Source organism: Haliotis rubra, unplaced genomic scaffold (assembly GCF_003918875.1).
Source record: "Haliotis rubra isolate DU_JTF1 unplaced genomic scaffold, ASM391887v1 Scf1155, whole genome shotgun sequence".
Classification (NCBI taxonomy): domain Eukaryota; kingdom Metazoa; phylum Mollusca; class Gastropoda; order Lepetellida; family Haliotidae; genus Haliotis; species Haliotis rubra.
Window position 1 is genome coordinate 145,776 of NW_025765065.1, and position 14,280 is coordinate 160,055.

Here is a 14,280-nt window from a genome sequence, read left to right on the forward strand (position 1 = left end):
AGATGGTAAGATGGTTAAATTGTTATTATTTCATTGCTGAGATCTGTGTGATGTACTCGATACACTGACAGTGCCATAATCAGTTCCATTAGGCTACACCGCCGTTCCAAAACATGGGTATACAGAATGTCACGTCACAAGAATAAAAATGCGAAATTTCTCAGTTCAATATCGTGTATGGCCGCCCCGCGCATTCACCACTGCCAAACACCGTCTCCTCATCGACTGCCTGATGCTTGTGAACACGTGGTTGGGGATTCTGCGCCATTGCTCTTGCAAGGCAGCGCCAAGTTCCTGCAAATTCTGAGGTTGGTTCCTAAGACCACAAGCCTTCTCCCAAGTGCATCCCAAACGTGCTCTATTGGATTCAGGTCAGGGGACCTCGATGGCCAGTCCATGACGTTGATTCCAGCGTTTTGAAGGAAATTTCGTGTCAACATCGCGGTATGCGGCCGAGCATTATCATGCTGGAACTGTAGACCTGGGCCATGAGCCGCCATGAAAGGAACGAGTTCAGTGGTGAGCACCTGGTCGCGGTAAGCAGCAGCTGTGAGGTTTCCACGGATGACCAGAAGTCGGGAACGGTTGTTCCCACAGAAAGCACCCCACACCATGCAACTTCCGCCCCCGAATCTGTCGACTTCCTGTATACTGTTCACGACGTCGTCTCCAGACTCTATGCCTGCCGTCCGCGAATCTGAGGGTAAACCTGGATTCATCGCTAAAGACGACTCGATTCCAGTCTCTCTGGGTCCATCGGAGGTGACGTTGGGCCCACAGCAGACGTTGACGTTGATGAAACAGCGTCAATATTGGCCCACGATATGGACGTCGAGAATGGAGATTGGCAGCCCGCAACCGATTTCGAATGGTCTGTGAGGACAGTCGACCTCTAAACATCTCAGCCCTGGTTCGTGTAGCCGGCAGAAATCTGTCACGTAGGTGACGTAGGACGATTTGACGGTCTTCTGCTCGTGACGTCACACGTGGACGACCCGACCTTGGGCGATCAGAAGTGGTGCCAGGTTGTTGTAGACGACCTCGCAAGTCATACACAGTACGACGGCTGCATCCCAATGCTCATGCGACGTCAATAACTGATCTTCCCGCTTGCAACATGCCGACGGCACGTTCACGTTGCACATTTGACAATCGTGGCATTTCAAGTACCGTTAGAACTGTGGTTTAAAAGTGTTTTTTCAATTCTTGAGGCCAATGCAAAAACGTGCATATGAAGAAAACTTCGATGCGAAGATCACGTGATCGACTGCACGTGCAAAACCTGATTTGGCACTAACGTCATTTGCACGACGAATGGATGGGTTTGAGTGGGTTTTGCTAACGTTTTTCTAGAGTCGAAAGATAGGGATCCCATTTCGGATACATAGATGTATCATCAGAGAAAAATTATTCATTATTTTTCAAATTACATTTTGTGAAGTTTCTTTTTTGACTCAGTATATATTTCATGCTATGATTGTTCCTATGGTGTGTTATGGTGCAGAGGTATATGGTACCTCATTCTTATCGAACTATTGAAGATGTTCAGTATAAAATGTATAAATGGTTTCTCAAAACAATCGTATGGTTTGGGGAGAATGTGGCACAGACCCTCTCCAACTTGTCAACACCACAAGGGCTATTGAGTATTGGTGCAGGCTACTGCATTTGGATGAATGCAGACTGCTAAGGCTACCTAATGGATGACTCTGGCTGTACCACATGGGCTACTCATATTAAAGATATTCTGTTTAGACCTGGATTTGAATATGTGTGGTTAACACAAGATGTGGGAAAAGTCAAGATATATATTCTCCTTTTAAAACCATGATTATTTAACAACCTACAACTATCATGGTGTTGTTCTATCAACAGTTTATCTGATTCCTTCTATTTATATTCCATGATGTGTCCGTTTCCGATTACATAAAACAACTGTAGCTGTATCTGGAGTGGGATGGGTAATGGGGTACATTCAGTTTTATTTTTTTATCACAGTCATGTGATTTTACATATCTAGAAAATGACAGGCATCACGCAGATGTTGTAATGCCATGGTCACTGAAGATCATTATGTCTATTCCATCACCATGATCAACCTCATGCAAAATGGAAGAATAGAAATGGATGTTATTTTGAAATGATATATGCAAAATGAGTAAAATAATAAATATATTCTTCTTCACATACATTGTCAAAACCAAATGGTTGAATTAATCAGTTATGTGTTTACACATGTATTAGATCTATTTATTATTGATTACATAATGTGGTAAACAACAAATTTCTAGTTACTATTACTGGGTGTTCAGTTTATTTCCAGCATACAACAGGAGAAAATGGGACCAAATCATCGAATTATACGTCATCAATATATTCAATCAATGTGGTCGTTCAGAACCATGTTTTATGTGTACGATTTTGACACAATAGCGAGATGGCAGGAAATATCAACGCACATGTCGGTGTTGAAAATGGGGTCTTTGTTATTGTAACGATTTTCGTGTCTCGAACCTGCATTAAATAACGTTTTCGTACACGGAAAGATTTACGGAAACTGTCGATGTTTACCGAAGAGGCCAGACATTTGTTCAAAGCAGAGGGTAGTGCTAATGCGAGGGTCAGTGTTCAAAATCAAAAAGCGGGTAGACAAATTGAATACAATGAGCAGAAAGGTAAAAGAATACAAGCTCAAAACAATGTTTTGTGAAAAACGTAAGTTTTGATTTACGGGATGTTTAGAGGCCAGACATTTGTTCAAAGCAGAGGGTAGTGCTAATGCGAGGGTCAGTGTTCAAAATCATAAACGGGTAGACAAATAGAATACAAGCTCAAAACAATGTTTTGTGAAAACGTAAGTTTTGATTAAACCGCACGTTAAAATAGTCGGGCTGTCCGGTTTTCGATAAGGTTTTGAGCATCGCCAGTGTCACCCTTTGAGTATTGTATGTAATGAGTGTAGCGGTAGAATTTTCTTAAAATTCATTTCTTCACCGATCTCGTTCAAATTTGAAATATAGGTTAATCATAACATAAAAACAACAATATACGATTGCAAAAGTCTAGACTTTTATTTGTATTGTCAAACAGTGATTCGAACTCCTGTGGTTATATAATGCATACTATAATCAATATTTTAACAAAGCGCGACACGCGACAATGCGACAACGCGACATTTCATCAAAATGTCGCGTTGTCGCATATCGCGTCGCGTTTTAGTCAAATACGTTATAATACATACTATACTCAATATTTTTAACAAAGCGACGCGACACGCGACGCGCGACAACGCGACATTTCATCAAAATGTCGCGATGTCGCACGCGACATGTCGCGTGTCGCAATAAATACGTTATAATACATACTGTACTCAATATTTTAACAAACAAAGCGCGACACGCGACGCGCGACAACGCGACATTTCATCAAAATGTCGCGTTGTCGCATTATCGCGATGTCGCGTTTTAGTCAAATCAAATACGTTATAATACATACTATACTCAATATTTTAACAAAGCGCGACACGCGACGCGCGACAACGCGACATTTCATCAAAATGTCGCGTTGTCGCATTGTCGCGTGTCGCGTTTTATTAGTTACCGCGGAATTTCAAAACTATTACAAGGATGGTTATGTTTAGATGTTTTTAAAGGGCTATAAGATACACAGGGATCGAACTCAGAGTAATAATAAATGTGGCCGTGAAGTCTGTGGGTTAAGAGTTCTTGGTTAATGGAATGGATGTGTTGAAACTGGCCATTTTGCTGAAAATTATTATGATTGAGTAGGTGTATGTTTGAAACGATACAAGTACATGTGTATCGCTTGGTATATCATTATTATTATAAATAATATAGGATTCAAATAGAATTGAAAAACAGACAAAACACATTATTGTAATGAAATATCTTGCTAATTTACCAAGTTCCCTAAACCTTGAGTGAGTGAGGAGTGACAGTGGAGTGGAGCGGAGAGGAGAGGAGAGGAGTGTAGGAGGGAGGAGCGGAGCGGAGGAGAGGGAGGAGAGGAGCGGAGAGAGGAGGAGAGGAGCGGAGGAGGAGAGGAGAGGAGAGGGAGGAGAGGAGAGGGAGGAGCGGAGGAGGGAGAGGAGGAGAGAGAGAGGAGAGGAGAGGAGAGAGCGGGAGAGGAGAGGGAGGAGAGGAGGAGAGGAGAGGAGAGAGAGGAGAGGAGAGGAGAGGAGAGGGAGGGAGAGGAGAGGAGAGGAGGTGGGGCGGGTGAGCGCAGTGGAGTGGAGCGGAGCAGAGTGGAGTTAGTTGGTTTCTGCCACTCCAAGGGTACGCAACTCTGCTAGGCGATTTCATCGTTTCTAATATCATAATGATAACAGTCCATTTGTATGGCGTTTTCCCAAGAAGAATATCACGTTCAAAGCCGACCTAAACTGTCTTTGAGGTGCTGGATGATTAAGTGATATTACCATCTCATTCTACCTGGTATCCATCCACTGCTGGTTGAACAGAGGCAGATGTCGGACAAATTCATCAGCGTCGGACAGGACTGTACCAAGAAACTCTGTCAGGAGCCACACTGTCGAACATAGTGACCCATTGGGAGACTTCACCTGATGTTTATGCCGATGTGGCCTGAATTTTAACAATATTTGAGTTTTTTCACAACCTGTGAGCTTGATATAGGTGAAATGTTCAAAGTGATGAATGTGTATGGGGCTGGGATTCGAACCTATGATCATAGTTATCTAGTGTGACTAAGAGACACAACCCTGCATAGCAAATTGCCTCGCCTTGAATGACAGGGCCACCGTGTGCCGTCATTACAATGAATAGTAGCGCTAATGATTTGTCTTGCTGCTAAAAAACACTTGATTGGCTAAACACAGTTACAATATATAATATAATAAAGCAACAATGGAAGATTTCCATTAAGTTCAAGAAAAGCAGCCCCCATTGCCATTACGAGCACAACTTCATTGTAAAAACCATTGGAGGTAACAAAAGACCAGTGCAGTCTGAAATAGAGTATAACATTGTCTGCGCATGCGTAGACTAATTGACTTTCTACACATGCGCACCGGTAATCGAAAAGGGCGAAAACGCGACACGCGACAACGCGACATATAATATGTCGCATTGTCGCGTGTCGCGTTTTAGTCATATGTTATAATACATACTATACTCAATATTTTAACAAAGCGCGACGCGACAATGCGACAACGCGACATTTCATCAAAATGTCGCGTTGTCGCAATGTCGCGTGTCGCGTTTTAGTAAATTTTAGGCTGTTTTTACACATCTTACATAGGGCGACGCGCGACAACGCGACATATTTTGACCTTGAAAATTGTCGCTATGTCGCGTGTCGCCCTTGGAATGAGGAATGAAAAATATATTATTCAAAACGCGACACGCGACATCGCGACAATGCGACAAATGGGCGAAATGTCGCGTTGTCGCGATGGCGCGTGTCGCGTTTTGTTTAATTTTGCTTGTATTTGAGAGGGCGACAATGCGACAATGCGACAACGCGACAATGTCCCTTCCAGGATTCCATAGTAACCTGGTGGTCGAAGTGCACACTGGTCACGCCGAGGATACGCCTTCGATTCCCCACACGGGTACAATGCGTGAAGCCCATCTATGGTGTCCCCTGCCGTGATTTGCGTAAAAGTCATCAACCATCAAGTAACGGGTGGCCCAATACTTAGGGATTTGATTGCAGTAGTTACATACTACATCCCCCACAACCCTCCTAAAAGCGAACAAAAAAATAAATAAAAATAAAAAATAAAATAAAAATAAATCAAAATAAAAAAATAACAATAATAATAATAATAAAATAATAATAAATAAATAAAAATAAATAAATAAATAAATAAATAAATAAATAAAATAAATAAATAAATAAATAAATAAATAAATAAATAAATAAATAAATAAATAAATAAATAAATAAATAAATAAATAAATAAATAAAAATAAATAAATAAATATAAATAAAAAGGACATAAAAAAAACAACATAAATAAAACACCAAATAAGGTCGGTACCATAACGAATATCTTCTAGGAATATCTTCTACGAATGAATACCACTAGTATTCCCAATTCGAAAAAAGGGACGGTGGGGTAGCCTTATGGTTAGCGTATTCTTCCGCCGAAGACCCGGTTCGATTCCCCGCATGGGCACAGCGTATGAAGCCCATTTCTGGTGTCCCCAACCGCTATTTGCTAAACGCGGCCTAAAACTTAAGTATAATTCCATAAAGCTTTAGTATCTATTACAAAACCATACTCACTTAATTCCCAAACAGGATACCATCTCTGGTCAGTCGATTACACCATGTATTGTTCTATTCCAGGAGAGGAGTGAATCACTGCATGCATTGTTGCATTTCGCTGTTCTTCTTCCCGTGGATTTTCGTGTGGATCTTTTTGGTAAGTAGAAATGAACGTAACGGTCTGATGTTACCCTGGTATTCACTGGCCTGTAGTTTCGTCAGTGGCATGTGTCTTATGATATCGCCGACCGCCTCCGTGGTGTAGTGGTAAGCGTGTCCGCCCGGAGAGCGGAAGGTCGCGGGTTCGATCCCCGACCACGTCATACCAAAAGACGTTAAAATATGGTAGTTGTTGGTCCCTGCCTGGCGCTCGGCATTAATGGGTACAACAAGGACTGGTCGGCTCGGAGTCAGTTTAATGTGTCTGAGTGGGGTATTCATGCTTCACTGCGGCATGGTATCTCAGTGGGCTAGTACTATAAAACCAGCTTAAGTCTGGGCTAGTACAAGCAGCCGCACATACACGTACACACGCATGCACGTCGTCATATGAGCGAAATATTCTCAAGCGCAGCGTAAAACCCAATTTCACCTCACCTATGATATCGCCAATAGCGCCAACACCAATTGATAAAAACCCTTACTGTTTTGATGGAAGTTTTTGATGGAAGTAAGATGAGAGGCATATATAAGTTGGTATTCAAGTAAAAGACCAAAAAATATGGATGTCAACTTCTTCTTTATTGTATACACAACGTTTCGGGTCTATTCCTTTCCCCTTCGTCATTCACCTAACGAAGGGACAAGGGATAGCTCAGAAACGTGTATGCAATAAAGAAGAAATTAACATTCATAATAAATTATCCCCAAAAGAAACGCATAGGCCAGAAATCTGTTTCGAAAATGTTGCATTTTCAAACATGTATAACTCGTCCACAAATAGACTTTAGTGCATGAATTTTTACATCAGTTTAGAAGGAGGAAATGTCTATACAACCAAGTGGATAATTTTAGATAACGGAGACATTGGGCGTGATGGTGACGACGTAGCACGGTCCCGACGTCGGGTCTCCTGGCTTTCAGTCCAATCTCTCTCAAGCTGTTCCGTACAGTTTGACCGGATATCATCCAAAGTCCAGGCACCCTGGCTGCTGTGCTCTCACCCGTGGCAGTACGATCACGCAAATGTAGTACCCGGATGTACCGATCTTGGGCTGCAGTGGTGACTCGAGGTCTGCCTCTATGGAGACGGTTATTTGTTATTCCTGTTTGGTTGTAACGAGCTGCAAGCCGTGATATCGTGCTCAGACTAACATTCAGACGCCTGGCAACAGAAGATTGGTAATCTCCAGCGTGCATTCTTTTAATGGCGATGTTCCTTGTCCCAGCGTCTAGAAGTGGCGTAGTGATTTGACCTTGGAACTCCTTCAAAACGAACGCCGATTTTCAACAACGGTATTGAGTGGTCAGGCTCGCTGACTTGATTGACACATTAAGGCTGGGACGGGTAGGAAAAATTTGAATCGAGTACCCGCATGTACTTACCCGAATCGGAATCGAGTACCCGGAAATTTAAGGAATACATAGCTTCAGTCAACTCACTGAATATTCAATCACGATTTGACAGATATTATAACAGAAAACCTCAAAGGATGGCAATGAGACATTGAAACTGATTTTAGGCTATTTGATTTACGTCTGTTTATAACTAATATAAACAGTAACACCATTGTTACTTAAAGCACGGAACATTTGTTAAAACACAGAACTTTTCATTCCCGCTGTTACTGTGATTTGACTACTCACTGCTCATGCGCAGATAAATTACCGTCGTTGATAATAACCTCCATTAACTGGACAATGCCAAAAATGTGTGTTACGTTAATAATGAAAAAGACCAGTTATTCATTCAGCCAGTAGACAACTACGTGATTATGCTGATTATTATTTGTTAAACTATAAAATGTATATGTTACGTGAGTTCTGCTTCTATTTCTGATCATCTTTCTTCTTATTGTAATGATAACCAGTCGAACATTGTATTTGCAAATCAGAATGTTAATTCCTTAGTTTTAATTGATATTCCCAACACATACAATCATTTAATTGCAATCTCTTTAATAGTCAATGTATTCATGTTAAACGCAAATGTAAAAGCTGTGTTTCATGAAATTGAAATAAAATAGAAACTAAAGACAAAATTCAATGTACATGTAATCTTAAAAGCTTGATAAGCAATGAACACAAATACACAATGTAATGAACACGTTTATTGTTTAGGTTGTGTTTTAGTGCAAGATGTTTTTGGATTGACCTTGTACAGTTTCCGCTGTAGATTGACACATTAGATTAAAAAATCGTATGGGTCTTCAAATTTATAACTGTGTTAAATTATAAGATTAAGTATATCCTGATCCTGGCGTGTCAGCTTCATAAGGGATGAAGCCCAGGAGTAGCGCAAGTCCCACACCTTCACCACTTCACTAGAATTCACCAGCAGGGTCTAACACTGATAAATCTCAAAACCATAAGCAGACTGTACTATCAATTTCAGACATGATACCACAGAGTCGGCATTTGGTTCTCTTGCCATTTGCATCAAGCTCAAAATGAGCCCAAACACTCAACTTAGCATGCGTGTCGTCCATATTGCTCTAGGTTAGAGTTACCTGCCGTTGTCATTACTGAGTTCTCGCCCTTTCCGGGTACTCGATTCCTTGAAATAGGACTCGATTCCAGCTGTACCCGACCCGGATTCGAGTACCCGTCCCAGCCCTATGACACATGTCATCGTACCCCAATTGCACAGATCGATGTTCATGCTGTTGATCACTGGATTGTCTGTTCCATACTCGATTATGTACAGACCGCCGCCATATGACTGGAGTATTGCTGAGTGCGGCGTAAAACTAAACTCACTCACTCATTGAGCAAAGTTTAAGTTTATCATTTCAGTGTCAAATTTATCAAGAGCTGAATGTTCACTGGAATGAGAAAATCCTTCTTTAATTAGTTTCTTTATCGAACAATCTCTAAAACCCTGCTACGATAGACAGGTTTCAAAACCGTCACAATGCGTCCAAGCTATGGCTCCCACATTTGAACGCTCCTGGGGACAAAGTCCATGGACGATGGCTGGCTCCGAATTTAACTTACAGGCTGTATGCGCGACAGGATGCGCAGGCAATCAGTGCTTTTTCAGTTTAACTTGAATAAGACGTGTTATTACCCCAAAGATATGTTTTTCACTGATTTGTGAATTATTGTATGTAATTATCGAATTTAGATCACTTGATTATGATAAATTCATCTACGATGTAGATCGAGTCGCTTTGCTTCGGAAACATATTTTCAGTTAATGTAGCTGATGAAAGATCGGGCTTATCTCCCTTTTAAGAGTGTGCAAAGAAAGAGTATTATTTTCATTTTTGTATTAAATTAGGGCATAAATTTCCACAGAGGCGGGGAAACTGGGATAACCAAGCATTTATTATTTTCACATCGAAATAAGAATTAAGGGCGGGAGATGGGAAACATGAAAAGGTACGGGAGCTTGATCCCCGCCTGTCCGGGGTTAGCTCCCTGTATGAATGTATGTCTCACCCACGCATCGTAACAAGTTGACGTTGACCCTTAAGTTGACGTTGACCCTTAAGTTGACGTTGACGCTAAAATGGTTCAGAGTTTCCCATTCTTTCGTTCTGGGCAGCCACGCGTAACCACCTGCAAAGAAGCAATTCGTTGGTAGATCACGTAACTGCGTTTTTCTGTCGCAAACAACAATCAAATGTCTTGATTTATTTTATTTTCCAGTGCATCACCGACGACTCGTAGACGTTATCCAGGAGACGGTTCCAAGATGTCGAAAGTGATAACTTCTTTTGAATTTACAGATTTCCTGCAGTTATAGTGGTTTGTTAAATGATAATATTTGGTGTCAAACCGAACTAATTCCGATTTTAATATTACTCTTATTGGCACGATAATTGAAAAATTATACTTTTTGCCAAACAATATCTTAGAATTTGCTAATTCATTTGGCTTTGTTTGAAATGGCTTAATTACATTCCGAGAAATTAAAAAGAAAAAGGTGTGAAATGATTATTTTGAAACTGGTTTAAGTACAATAGATGTGGCCTTGTATAACAGGCAATGATTGCTGTTTTTCCCACATTAGAGCTTCCCTGTGTACATATGTCCTCATTGTTGTTCTGTGTACAGTATCTGGAATTGTTGAAAGTGACTTGATATAATTTTCATGTTTTTTATATTTAAATTCCTACGACGATCTTTTATAGAGATATAAAAATATTTTGCAGAATTGCCTGAATGCGTGTATTTTTACATCATTGGTCACACAGGTCTGCCTATGGCCATTCTGGTGATTAAAAAAGGCATACTGAATATCGAATCAAAGATGGTGTGCATGAAGGCGATGGGTGGCCCAGTGGAGTTAGTGCTCACCCGTAACACCAAAGACCAGGGTTCTTTTCCGTAAATGGATTTAGGAAGTACCATGTAGGACAAAGCTAAATGCACCAGTGAACTCGCGATCGGTTCATTGAAAAGGAAGTTTGTTATTCACTTGACGAGTGACGCTGTTATGGAAATGTTTAACTATAGATCACAATTCACTGTGATTACTTTGGAAACTTTGGAGATACATATCCTGTGTTTGCATTTCAAAGTTGTCAAATTCGTTACCTATTAATTTGTTTTAACCAAACCCGATACCCAGATCTATCGATTAAAACACAAATTTTGTATAAGCTCAGAGTTGATTTGATGAATTCAGGGATCACTGAAGATGTTTCTATTTCAGTCCGCATATATTTGCTGCCCTACATCTACAACTAGCATTTTGACGTCAAAGCTATAGCGTCATCACGGGATAGATTATAGTATTAGCAGATGTTAAGGAATCATCACCAAACAGTTATCACATTAGTTGTTCGTGGAAAGTAAGCGTATAAATTTTCACTTGAAAAAAGACACACACCCCACCCCCCCCCAATAAATAAATAAATTAAAACGATCCAAAAGAAAAAACAAACAAAAGACCCCCAAAACCAAAACACACCTACCCTACAGAAAACGAAAACAAACAACAACAAAAACCCAAAACAATCAGTAAAAACAAAACAAAGAAAAAAACTCAGACGGGAACGTATGATACTCATTTGAACGATTGTATTCACATCCATGTGTGATTTATATCCAGGTTTACCCTCTACTTGCTAAATATGTCCTGATGATTTGCCATCACCTCTGTCCGTTGTCAACATTGGCCATGGCGTACCCCGCACTTAACAGAGGCAGCGATCTGGCTTTAAATAAAACATGTCCTATCAGGTCGCTGGCTCTTTTCGGTGCGAGGTAGGTCATAGTCAAGGTTATCAGTGGCGATCGGAAACGGCGTGAGCCTGTTTGTAAAGAATAAAAGTACGTATAGTCATTATGAGAGTTAGGTGAAAGCGTCCCGGAAACAATGGCGATTACAGCGCTGGCATGTGCCATCGATTCCGTGTGGTTTTGTATTCAGGTGCAATAGTCAGCGGTACACATTCTGAGCAGGGATTTAGGCTCGGAATAAAGAACTCACGACCTTCGCGAGCACCCGAAGACCCAAGCTCCCGTAGTACGGCTTATTTATGTGATCTGTATCTTGTTTGGTAGGTAAATTTATTGGTTTGAAATGCGTGTATAGCTGTATGGGGGTATGCTCAGCGTGCATGGGTGAATTCGCCCTGGGAGGAACTTAGTGTGCTGACCTCGTCACACCCCTTTTCTTATATATAGTGCGTGTACAGACATATTCCTCAGACAAAGCACAGACATATATAGCTGTGTATGTAGATGTTCAACATGTCGGGACTAATGGTATCCAGGCGCAAGTGGATAACTATTTGTTGTACGTAAGAAACGGGTGTCTATAAATGAAGAGTGAGTGAATGAGTTAGAATCTAACGTCACCTCGGCAATATTTCAGCCATATAGTGACGAGAAATGTTTTACATAAACAATAAATTAAAGTTGGTAAATAATCAGTCATCGAAGGACTGTAAAATAACTAGAGTATCACAGATGGAGTCTAAAACTAGCATGAACATTTAAAACTATTTTATTTACGAAGACAATACAATATAAAAACGAGCTATAGATCGCCAACAACTGAAGGTAGATCACCATACTAGGAACCATGGGGACTTACATTACTTTTGCTACCTGCATTGACCCTAGTTGGATTTACACCATCCCTTCAGCAGCTGGCGATTGTAGGACAAGTTTAGCCAAAATTTAAAAGAACAAATATACTACATTTAAAATCGGGTAAGCAAAACTTTCTTTGAAAGTTTTGGGACTTACTATAAATGAAGAAAAATGGCCTCCTAAAATTTTAATATTTTCTAATAACAACGCATTTTTAAAACGAAATTCTCAGCTTTCCCTCTAAGATTACACCAAATGAAAATGAAAATCAAGATCATGTATGTACGTGTATGCGTGCGTGCGTGTTTGTGTATGTGCTTGAAAATACATTACGTCAACGTTAGAAAATAACCAGTTTAGATTGTCCACAGACACAGATTCATATAGGCGTGAATGGAAAGTAGATATGAAAATGATATGGATGGATTATTGAAATCAGAGATGATATCAGGTTTTCGTGGAAACGGCAAGCTTGTGGCACATGTTCAGGTAAATAAAACGAAAACCGCCAAAGTATTCATCTTCACGTCTTCATCCAAATTCACTTGAGGCTTTGCACTAAGGGGGTGGTGGGGTTGCCTAGTGCTTCAAACGTTCGCTTGTCACGTCGAAGATCCGGGTTTGATTCCCCACATGGGTACGAACATGTGTGTTGCCCCCCGCCGTGATATTGCTGGAACATTCGTAACTAGTCGCCTCTTTCCGCGACCTACAAGAAGACTCGTACCCCTATCGTACGCCATTATTGCCAATAATCGTGGCAAACCAATCAAATCGCGCGTGTATTAAAACGCATTTCGAACCGTGAAAATGGCGGCACCGTTGAAGTTTGAAACTTCGCGAAACTATGCAAAGCACAATTTAAACTTAAACATTTAGCTAAAGGATCAGAAACTTTAAACACTGAAACATATTTACGAAAGGAATGTCTGTATAGCTGTTTAGCCCACAGGAAAGAGATATTCTAGGAGTTATGTTTGGAAATTAAGAGTTATATTTCCTTGGTAATAGTACTAGACTATTTTCATCTCCATGCCCGTTTGCGCTTAGACAGGGCCGAGTCGTAAACATGGCCACGAGAGGGGTACGAGACGCCATCCGGCTTGCCTGAATGACACGAGTAGTGATTGCTGGAATATTGCTGTAAGCGGCGTTAAACTAAAACTCACTCACTCATTTAGCACTGAGAGGCGATTGGTCAGCTCAAAGGCTAGGTATATTTGTGGGTCCTGGTTATAGTTAATCCTCAGGGGTCTAATGTTTGTCGTAGATGGATTTAGTGGTGAGTCTCATTGACTTGATTACTTGTCATCGTAAGTGAGGGTGCGGACGAAGCTAATTTAAATCTTTACAATCAAGGTGGGTCATTGCTGACTGAGGATGGAACAACAAACATACACGACTGTTGCCATACTGAGAGACCAATAACGAGTAGGTGAGTGAGTATGGTTTTCCGCCGCTTTTATCAATATTCCAGCAATATCACGGCACTGGATACCAAGTGTACCCATGCGAGAAAACGAACCCAGGTCTTCCTGCCGATCTAACACGTTTACTACCAGGCTATCCCACCGCCTCTGTTAAGAAACAGATACAAACCAGTTTTGTAATTCGGGTAAACTGACCGATCTGATAAATATTAACTAGGAACACAGTACTCTAATATCTATCGTTTCAGAGGTGTTAGACAAATAAATTAACCCCATGTCTCATTTAGCATGTACTTGGATATCGTTTGAACAGTCCTACAAATTGGGGGCAAGTTTCACCCCCTCCTTTATTCCATTTGTCCATTCGATTTAATGTAAACGAAAA